The sequence below is a fragment of the Parasteatoda tepidariorum genome, chromosome 4, assembly GCF_982258835.1.
Source record: "Parasteatoda tepidariorum strain Cologne lab strain chromosome 4, Ptep-v5.0, whole genome shotgun sequence".
Classification (NCBI taxonomy): Eukaryota; Metazoa; Arthropoda; class Arachnida; order Araneae; family Theridiidae; genus Parasteatoda; species Parasteatoda tepidariorum.
Window position 1 is genome coordinate 63,117,090 of NC_141758.1, and position 12,182 is coordinate 63,129,271.

General features: G+C 28.5%; 1 long non-coding RNA gene across 1 annotated transcript; it reads right to left on the minus strand.

Moving 5' to 3' along the window:
- Nucleotides 1-3,937: 3,937 nt before the first annotated feature.
- Nucleotides 3,938-8,476, minus strand: LOC147811010 (uncharacterized). Its single transcript, XR_015433097.1, has 2 exons — nucleotides 8,148-8,476; nucleotides 3,938-5,743 (listed from the first exon to the last, which is right to left on the minus strand). It is a non-coding gene; the product is annotated as an uncharacterized LOC147811010 (long non-coding RNA).
- Nucleotides 8,477-12,182: the final 3,706 nt, after the last annotated feature.

Genomic DNA, 12,182 nt, shown 5'->3' on the forward strand with positions numbered 1-12,182 from the left:
CGAACAGAACAGAACAATGTTCATTAGTATAATTTTCAGTGGTAAATGGTGAGTGTAATGTGAATTTAGATGAAAGCATACTGTCTTCTCCAAACACTGTCTATGACAAGCGTCTGTGAACAAATCGTGTGAAAGCTTTCGTGAAAGCCAAATATCAATATAGGATATCTAAAAAAAATGGTAAGAGATTTACGTTATCTCCCATGAATTCATTACTAATATTAATGAAATGATTAGAGGTAATCGAAGAAATACAAAATAACCACTAAAATTTTACCAATACGCATTGCTTTGTTCTGCACTTCTCGACTTTCATACATTTGAAATAGTTTAATGCAAACAGGTCAACTTCCGATATCTATATCACACATTGCTTGATATGTGTAAAGGAATGATAAAATCTTCTGCCTCGAAAACATATTATTTATATCTTTTCCGTTCCGGATGCAGCCTTCTTAGCTCAACTTTGCATTCAGTTTATATACTCTCATTTGATTCTGTTAATTGGTCATAGGTAGTCTATCGTGACTGCGCTACCAAACCTTTATAACCCTGAATAATAGCTGTGCAATCACTATTCAGTATTTTTAACGCTATCATATGTGTATTCATTACATTCGGGTATCACATATATCACATTTTTTACCCCATATACTACATTTTTCTGCTACAGTTTTAATATTCCAAAGTACTCGGCAGTTTGTTAGTAATTATATTTCAAATCAGAAGCGTAATCAACTATTTTATGAATTTCCAATTCGATGCTAAGCAAGACGTCAAATTCGCAGTAAAACCACTTTTTTAAAGCTATGATATAATTTGCTTATCTATAATTTTCATCTCTTAAACATTTCGGTATTTTTTATCAACCCTTTCAATTTGAGAAAAAAAAAAAAAAAAAAGAAATAAAGTAGGTCTCCTGTTTATGAGAGAGCAGGATAACCAAAATTTGCATGAGTCTTATAGAATGAAAGTTTGGTTCGACTAAGGGTACCCACTAAGGGGTAAGCTAAAAATTAGTAGCGGAAATAGATAAGTTTAAAGCAATTATTAATTATATATAGCAATTATTAATTATTATATATTAAGCAATTATTAATTATTATATATTATTAATAATATATAACATAAGTGTACATTTTGCAAATTGAAGAGATCAGAATAGAATTCTGTATTGTACTTACTCGCATGGCTGATTATACGTTCTCAACAAATCTGTGCAGTTTTCTCCAATCCTAGTTTGATCTATTGAAGCATAAATGTTTGTCAAATTATGATGGATCACTATTGAAAGTGGCATGATCTAGAACTTCAAAACTCGTTTGATTGCCGTAACGAATTTGAAGGTTTTAAAAATAATTGCCTTTCAATTCTTTTTAATTTCCTTTGCCAATCAAACAATTTTGAAATTTTAAAGCTTGCCTTTCTTGTTCAGGATTTGTTTATATTTAGTCGTAAATATTAGGTAGTTAAACTAATATAAACTAGTAGTAAAACTCTTGCGAAAATTTTTAAATTTTCATTTTGTGTCGCTGTTTTCGGTGTTCTTAGTTTAAATTTTCATCAATGAGCTCTAAATGACTTTAAGTGAAACTGAACTTCGGGTTTTGATACGTTATTGCTATAAACGAGATCTTTAAGCAAGAGATGATGCAAGGGTGTTGCAGAACTTTTTTTAACAAACTAATAAAATGATAATGCATTTTGTCATCAAGGATGAAATTCGTAGTTAAAGATGTTGTCAGTTTTAGAAGCTTAATGTTTTCTAGAAAGTTGCAAACATTAGATAATTAAAAAAAAACCATCGTAAGCTCGAAAAAATATTGAAAACTTTTTGTTGAAATGGATGGGTCGGAAATTTGCATTATTATAAATTACGAGTTATTATATGGAATAGGAGTGTTACAGACCACTCAAAAGAGTGCACTTAGCTATTGTGTTATTACACACAAGAGACAATCAAACTGGCTTTTTAAGTTTCACGCAAGTAAATCTAATCTCACATATTAGCCACGTGATCATCCAGAATCAAAAATAAATGGCGGCAAAGTCAATGTTGGTTCTGAACTACAACAGAGTACTTACACTGTAAAGAAAAATGTGTACCTCAGCATGAAAAATTATGGTAACTATACTTTACACCAAAGTAGTGTTTCACTACACCAAGAACAATGGATAGCTCCTGATGAAGTGAGTACCATATTGCTTAGGGCAAAGTAGCTGTTCCCAACATTGTTTCTCAGTACCACTAAAATTAATAATTACTGTGAGATATGATACTCAAAACAGTTAGTAAAGTTATTTTTACGATATAAGTAAGAATGCACAGATTCAATATTTTTTCAAAATAAAATTATTTCGTTAATCAAACATAAAGGCAGCACAGAGAGAATATTATTAGGAATTCGAACTAGACTTAACAAAACTGAAATGAATAGAAGCTATATGTTATAAAATTGTTTAATACAATTGACAGATATATATAAATCTTGTTATATAAATATATTTATTATAGAACTAAAAACACTCATGCCTTTCATAACTGTTTATATTATCAGTATGTTTATTCAATCTGGTAAGAAGATGGATATTATATGATAAATTATTGATCACAATCTCAATATTTTCACTCATTCCGTAAAGAGAATTGAAACTTTGGTATTAAATAGACTGTGATTGTTTTGTCAAATTAATTTGAACAAAAATCAATCTAGCAAATAAACGACTATGATCGTGGAATTGGCACTCCTTTAGGTACATGGGGTCGATAGCTAAGCCTAGTTAGGTTTCGATATCCGCCATCGTAGATCCTAACTTATCTTCAGAAATAATTTTGATACTTAAGTAAACTCCTTTATTATATGTGATTGGAGTCTGTTGTCAACCATATTTCACTTTTAACTGAAATAAAATTACAATTTAACTTTATTTTCCAAAATTTAACTGAACACTTAAAAACGACAACAAAACTTCCTTCGGCCTGTTGCCAACCTTGAATGCAGTGAAGACATCTCATTTTGTAGAAAGCTTTATCAATTATTGTTAAGATTTAATCACACCCTTCAAAGTGTGATGAAAGACAAATTCGGTATTAATGTTAAGTAATGCGCAATTTCTAGAGTTTTTCTACACCAAATTCGGATAACTATTACAGCACAGATTTTGCTGTGGAGTTACACTCTAAAAACTGTACCGCTGATTTCAGAGGCACATTTGGATCGTTTGTGCCTCTGAATTTTAAGGGCACAACGTGCCTTTAAAAATGAAAGGCACAATGTACCTCTGATTTCAGAGGCACATTTGGATCGCTTGTGCCTCTGAATTTTAAGGGCACAACGTGCCTTTAAAAATGAAAGGCACAATGTACCTCTGATTTCAGAGGCAAAATCAGATGTACCTCTTAGCTTGAAAGGTACATTGTATCTTAGATTTTGCTTTTATGATCCACTCATTGAAATAAGCATTTAGTGGAACCAAAACCTGTTATTTACCAGATTTGAACACACTTTTTTTTTTACCCATTCGTAATTTGCTTGCACTTCATATAAAAAGGGGTTTACACTATTACCAAGATATTAATTATAATAATTCTTAATGAAAAATATTTCCCAATTCTTTGAATATTGGCCACTTGAGGTGATCATCTCAAGGGATTCCATCTAATGCTTTTTCATAGGCAATTATAAAATATGTAAATTTATACAATTTCTTTAATTATGTAGCGTTTAATGATACTTCAACAATTACAATGATGTTTTTCTAATCAGATATAGGTATAAAAAATATTTATTTCTGTTAAACCAAGTCAATATAATTCATGGATTTTTTTTCCAAAAAGTATCCTCAAAATGGAAATTTCTTATAAATTTAGATATTTTTTAAATATTTAGAGATTCAATAAAATAGCTTTATAAGAATCAAAATTAAACACTAAATATCATGAAATCTAATATCTTTTATTTTCACACATAAAGAACAATATTACATAATTTAGTAACAGTTGCACACAAATATGGAAAAATATAGAACTTTCACAATATTTTAAAATTATAGATGTAGATTTTGAACAATTTGTATGTTTTATAACATCAAATATGTTTAATCAAATGACTTTACAAGTGTAAAATCAAAGATTTCTTTCTATTGAAATGAATTTTTTTTTAAAAGCCTGATTTTGGCGAAGCATATTAACCCATTAGGCGCCATCATTCCCATTTTGGGAACATTAGCTTTCAATTTTTTTAGAACTAACTGTACTTAATATTACTTAATTGACAATTTTATTTGAGCTCTGAATATATGAAAAGAATTTTGCAATTTTTTTTGAAAGCTTGTTTCAGAATTTTTATTTTTTATAGTATTTTAAAAATCGTGAAATTCCGCATTTTTATCCCCAATCATTAAACATGCATTTGTTTTATAAATATTATTAAAATAAAAATTATTTTAACTTAAACTTGATTACAACAATCTAATGTACTAAATAAAATTAGCCCATAGAGAAAATGTACAATGGCTAGTTTACAATTGAAGAAAAAAGACCTTGTTCCCTTTTGAGGGAAAGTATTGGCGAAAGCTGTTTTCAAACGAAAAACAAGATGCAGATTATTTTAGCAGAAAAAATATTTTTTCATGACAATAATATATGCACTAATTTAATAACGCAGAACATAGCGTCGATTCAGGTTTATCTTTATATTACTACACTAATCTAATACGTTGCCAAAAATAAACCTCAATCTATGTTTATTTCCTCCCCTCAAACATGATAAAACATCTGCATTTTTCAATCTCTCCCCCATTCATTGCACGTTTACTCCTCCCCAACAGCAAAATGACTCTAAATTTCTATTTGCAGTTTTATAAAATAATTAATTTATAATAAATTTGTATTATGTTTAAAAGTTTCCTACAGAAAAAATCTATCATAAAAAATTTCTAACATTTTCCTTTGGCTAAGAATTTTAAAATCTGGCAAATAATTTGAAATACTTAGTATAGGCTATGTATATATATATAGTAATATCATAATTAAAGGTCAATAAAGAAAAAGTGCAGGTAAAAAAAGAAAACACAACACCGGAAGCAAAATTATAATGGTAAACACACTTAATACAATGAGTAATTTAACCAGTGAGAATAGCCAAAACCAAATTTACAAAAATTATAATAATTTAAAATAAAACAAAATTAAAAAAATTAGCACTATAATGAGAAAATAAAATATAATAGTAAAAGGTGATAACATATAGATTAATTTGCTTTACAGAGTGGAACAACTGTAAGTCAATTTTACTTGGAAATGGTAAGATTCGTTTAATGCAGACCCTTATAAAAAAAGTCCACATGTTTCGCAGAGAACTTTTATTAAAACATTTTCCAAATTTTGAAAAAAATCAAATGACACACATTTTTCTTTCTTTTAGTTTTCACTAGTTATTAATACAGAATCACAATAATTCAGAGAAATAGCAACGGACATTTAAAGGTTGTATCCGGAAGAAAAAATGCTCAACACTTTGCCGGGGGAGGTACACGGGCAAAGCATTTGCAGAGGAGGCCTGATCAAATCCTTCCCACAGCATCCACATTATTTATAGTTTAGCATTGACCACAGTGCTGATGTAAAATACCCTCCGAGGTAGTTGGATCATGGGTTTGAGTCCCCTGGACGCCAGACTAACTGTAGCAGGCTTAGTGGTTTTCCTCTCCATGTCAGTGTTTTGTCATGCATTCATCTCGGCTAGAACATTTAAAACAGGACTTATCAATGTAAGAGTATTTTATTTGAATAAGTTGTTAAAAGTTTCTATCACAATGTACACAAATACATTCATGAAGATTTTATTACATTAAGAATAGGTTTAGCTAAAATAATTTTTATATATAATATTATTGAACTAATTTAACACGTTGAATGCCATAGGGGTCACCGGTGACTGGTGCCTAGATTATTCGAAACACATAACTCGAATAAATTTTTAATGCTCTAATTTTTTTTTATATTATTATTACTAAAATGGTTTGAAGAAATAATTGTAATATATACTGAAAAAATCATTTTGGCCAGACGGACAAGCCATGTAAAATTAGTGTGGCATTCAACATGTTAAAGAAAAAAAAAGTGTAAATCTATCTAAGCTTAAATACATAAGAAAGTGCAAGGATTGTTCTTAACACAAAACAAAATTGGAGTCAACAAAGAAAATTCAAATGTAAATCGAAAAGTAATTATTTATAAAAATATTTAATAATTAAAAACATTTTTTTGCATTTACTGGAACACAGTCGAGACAAAAAGTAACAGCAAAAAAAACTATTAATCATTTAGTTATACTAATAATATAAATTTAGATTACACAAACATTAAATTGTCTTTCAGAGAGCAAAAAAAAAAAAAAATTTTCACTGTATCAAGTTTATACACATATCAATCCTTACAATCAATATATTTTCTTTCTAAATATTGTTATCAAAATTGCTTCGCTTCATATTTTTTTTACTACAGTTCAGGAAAAGCATTAGTTATAGATTAATAAAAGTTTTTTGATAATGTTATTCTAAGTAACACAGGTAAGGTAGCAATAACAATAAAAAAAAATAAAAGTTTCTTAAAAATTATTATCACTGATGCTGAATTAGAAAGTTTTACTAGGTAGCTTTTCGTAGCAAGAAAACATGGAGTATAAAGTGTTGAGCATTGAATATGAAGTACCAAATATTTTTTAAATAAAGTATTCAGTATATATCGATAAAGCATTAAGAATTTATCTTGGAAAATGCCAGTGACACAACAGCGATTCTGCATATCTAATCCATTTGTGATCCAATGAATGTTATGCAAATAATTTTTTTATTTTTTATATATAGTTATTGATATCAAAATTATGTAAATTAAACTGCTCTAGTTAGCAATACTTTAATATTTTTCAAAAAGTTCAAGCTGTTAAGTACTTGGCATTATATTATTTTAAACAAAGAGCAAGGTACTCATCACCGCCCATCACTCAACCATGACCAAAAATCCTATTTCTAGGGCTTTACTTTTTAACGGCCATGGTTAAAATGCCATGTAATTTTGATACTGGTCAGATAAAGTGGACTCCGCTTGAGCTAGCTCGTTTGAATCTTCTGCACGATAACCAATGAGAGAACTTTCAGTTGTGGCGGAATTTATATGCAAAGTATACACGCCAGTTGTTTTATACATTGCCAGGATCTAACTCATTACCCTAGTTCTCTAATAAGCAGTGTGAAAGATAATTTAACCAGCTGTGCCACAAGAGCACCCTGGAGCAAGCTATTAATCCTTTTTAAAAATCAAATAAATTAAATTTCAATTTGAAATGTTACAATTTTTAAAAGGAGTTTCACAGTCGTAAATAATTATATATCCCATGTTATCTATTTTGAGTCATAAATTCAAAACTAAAATTTGAAATTATACACTGAAAGCTGTGATGTTAGAATAAAACATTTTTAAACATTACTTTTTCAAAAAAAATAATAACTAATTAAAAATTTATAAATCATTAGAAGATTGCCTTTTTCTCCCATGCTTACACCATATTTAAAATATAAATAAAGCATAATCTTATTTATTTCTTCAGGTTTATATCAACTGTAAGTTTAGTAACAGTTTGAAATAATTATAATTAGATATCAATGTCAATTGTTTTCTAAAATAGCTAATAATTGAAAGTATACTTTTCATAATTATAATAAAAATTCGAAAACATTCTTCGTTGTTTTTTAAATTATTCAATCATTCTGTTAGAGAATTTCTGTGATAGCTCTCGAATGTAAACTAAGATAAACAAAAAAGCAAATTGGTATTTCAAATAAAAATGATTTCTTATTCATAGCTATCGCCACATTGAAAACCTCATACAAAATTATAATCAAACACTACAGAACAAATATAGGGCACTTTAAAAACATTCCTCTTAATATTATAATGATAAAACATAAATAATACAACTACAACAGAAATGTAAACATAACTAGGGTTAGCTCTCTCGCTTAAACATTTTTATAAGATTTGTAGCATTAATAATTCAGTAATAAAAATTGAAATGTATTAATAAAAAAGATGCCGTCGTTACTTAGGAATAAATATAAAAATAAGATATAAGTATTAAACTTACCAAATTCAAGCATTTTTATAACATCGATAGAACACATTTGTAGACAAACTTCTTCCATCGGTAGCGTGGATGGGAAGGGACAGAAAACGTATTTCGTCATAAAATTTTTCACTGATGTGCGCATGCGCTTGTTCTCCGTTACATGATCGTACCGAAGAAAAAGAAATGAAAGGCACAAAAGTCTTTTCGTACCGCGCATTGACTGGCGTTTGCTTTGGTGCCTTCAATTTCTCGTGGTGCCTCTCATTTTTAAAGGCACATTAGTTATGTGCCTCTTACGCGAGAAAATACACGGTACATTTAGCTTGTGCCTCTGAAATCAGAGGTACAGTTTTCACTGTAATTCATGAAACCTGGCTAATCCATGAATCAAATCATGAAACCGGAAACCTGGCCAACATAAATACACTGTAAACGACAGGAAGAAATAATGCAAAAATTTGTAGAAAAACTGCCTAGATTGTTTGACAGATCAATTCCTATCTTATTGCATGATAATGCTTGATCACGTGCTGCAGAAATGGTGGTAGCCAGAGTTGGCCAAAAATGTAATCGATTACATTTTTTGATTACAGTAATCAATTACTTGTAATCATGATTACAATTTTCAAAAATTTTGATTACAGCTGTAATCATGATTACAATATTGATTACAGTAATCAATTACTTGTAATCGTGATTACAAAGTTTGATTACAGCTGTAATCATGATTACATAGTCGATTACAGTAATCAATTACTTGTAATCATGATTACAATTTTCAAAAAATTTTGATTACAGCTGTAATCATGATTACAATTTTGATTACAGTAATCAATTACTTGTAATCATGATTCCAAGTAATTGCGATTACAAGTAATCACAACAAAAACGATTACAAGTAATTATGATTACAAGTAATCAAAATATATGATTACATGTAATTTGATTACATGTAATTTGATTACATGTAATCATGATTACATGTAATCTAATTACACGATTACAAGACTATTGTATTCTTATAAATGATTATATTTTACAGTAGATAGTAGAATGTATTTTATAATGATACATTTTGCACGTATTAACATGTACTGCATTTTGTACGTATTTGTATACGTACAAATGAATGTAACTGAAATGTATGTACATATGATTTTATCTAGTGCTTATGTTCAGACATTTTAGTATCACACACATGTACATACACTTATATTGTAGGTATAAAATATATGTACGTATGTATATAGATAATAATTACGTATGCATGTGCAAACAATGTAGGCATGTACATTTATACACAATGAATATATGCATTTTATGCAAATATTTGTGTATGTAAAATGTATATCTATGTTCATGTACGCATGTATATACAAGTACTTGTGTTTGTACGAACATACATACATTGTCTGTACAATGTATGTCCCATGCATGTATGTGCAATTTATTTATGAACTGTACAATATATGTATGCATGTACAATATAGGTATATCTGTTGGATGTACAATATATGTATGTATACATGTACATGATATGCATGTCCAGTGTATTTATGTACATGCTCAATGTAAGTATCCAAATATGCATAATACATTTGTGAATTATTGTACGTACATTGGGCGTATTTATATTTCACATATATTCATACATGCATTCGACATGCATAACGTACGTACACACATTTGAGATGCATATATTGTACAGATGTATATACATATAGCGTACAGATGTATATACATATAGCGTACAGATGTATATTCATATAATGTACATATGATGAAATGAACATATAATGTTCATATAATGTACATATGTGTGTACATATACAGTATGTATGTGCATAAATATATTGGGCATAATTCTTTCGTACAAATTTTACATGTGTACATGCATGCTATCCCTATCTATGCATATGGTGCAATGTATATATGTACAATGAATGTATCCACACATGTACAATACACGTATGTTCCATGTATGCATATCCATATGTACTATATATGCACGTACAATACATGAATGTATGTACATACATTGTACATGCGTACATACATTACACGTATACATATGTACATTACATTTATGTCTAAATATGTGTACAATGCAATAAATAAAATGCATGTAAGTTAACTTTTAATGACTCAAGCAAGTTAAATGACAAAATCAAACGATATTTAAATTTAGTTTTCAGCTTTAATTGTTCTATATCATTTTGAAATTCTCTGAATAAAAAATTATTTTCAGGTATTTTCATGAAATGTTTGACAATATAGATTTATTTTTTTTATAACATAATGCATGATTCATAGAAAGTTTTTAAATGGTAAGAAAAACGGTAAATTTTATGTGTGGAATTAATATTTAGAAATTCCAAATAAAATTATCGTTTGCTTTCTAAAAAATATGAGGTCGAGTTTCATATACCTTAGAATAATTTTAAAACAAATTTTAATAACTTTACTCATATAAATTTTTTTAATGTATGCACAATGTATGTGTATATTGTAATTACATAAATGTACGCACGTATTTGTACATTACTTGTAATTATGTACATGTATACGTTGTATGCACATGCATACATTGTGCATATAACTATTTTTTTGTACATCCATGCATTACATGCGCATAAGTATTAACAAAGTATGTAGTTATACAAGTACATACGTAAGTTGTACATAAGTACATACTTTGAGTGCACATATATCGATGTACATATAAATATGCATGTATACATGTACGCATTTTATTTACGCAACTATGTGCATATATTATACCTTTAAATAACATTTTTACATATTGTACGCAAATACGTACAATTTTATATACAAACGTACATTGTATATACGTGCTATTATCGTAAATTTATACAATATATGCACTTAAGTACATAAAAGCATGCAAACGCATAAACATTATTTTCATATACGTTCATACATACATTGTCTATGTATACAAAGATACAAAACATTGCCTTTTTGTACAAACTAACATACATGCGTACATGTATCATAAAGGCATAATTATATGTACTAAGCATATGCGCATTGCATTAAGTATATTACAATATAATTATGAATATTGTACGTACAAACAACGTTTGTGCATACATTGTATGAATAGGAATCGCAAATTGTACGTTCATGCTTGCGTACATTCTATGTACATAAAAATATGTAAACACATGAATACTTACATAAAAAATTTGACTATAGTATACAATCGTAATAACTTGTAATCGTATAGTTTGATTACAAGTAATCACAATTACATGTAATCAAATTACATGTAATCAAATTACATGTAATCATGATTACATGTAATCATATATTTTGATTACTTGTAATCATAATTACTTGTAATCGTTTTTGTTGTGATTACTTGTAATCGCAATTACTTGTAATCATGATTACAAGTAATTGATTACTGTAATCAAAATTGTAATCATGATTACAGCTGTAATCAAAATTTTTTGAAAGTTGTAATCACGATTACAAGTAATTGATTACTTGTAATCGTGATTACAAGTAATTGATTACTGTAATCAAAATTGTAATCATGATTACAGCTGTAATCAAAATTTTTTGAAAGTTGTAATCACGATTACAAGTAATTGATTACTTGTAATCGTGATTACAAGTAATTGATTACATGGCTGTAATTATCTGTAATCAATTACAGTTGTAATCGATTACTGTAATCAACGGCCAACTCTGGTGGTAGCAAAGTTTTAGAACTTCATCATTCCTCTCCACATTTACTGTATAAGCCATTTTCAACAGTCTTTTAATAGCATAGCAATTTGTTTTTGATAATGATGTAGAAATGGTTTTAGAAATATACTAATTTCGTTTTATGCCATCGAGCTGATCAATTTGCCGTTTTAACGGCAAGCGTGTGTAGATGATATGAGTGCATTGCATACTTTGAAAAATAAAATAATTCCTTAGATTCGCAAGTTATGAGCTAACTTTGATCTTTTTCCACAAATTTCACCATTTATCACCTGAAAAATGATATTTGTTTCCTAATCAGATCAATATACTTAC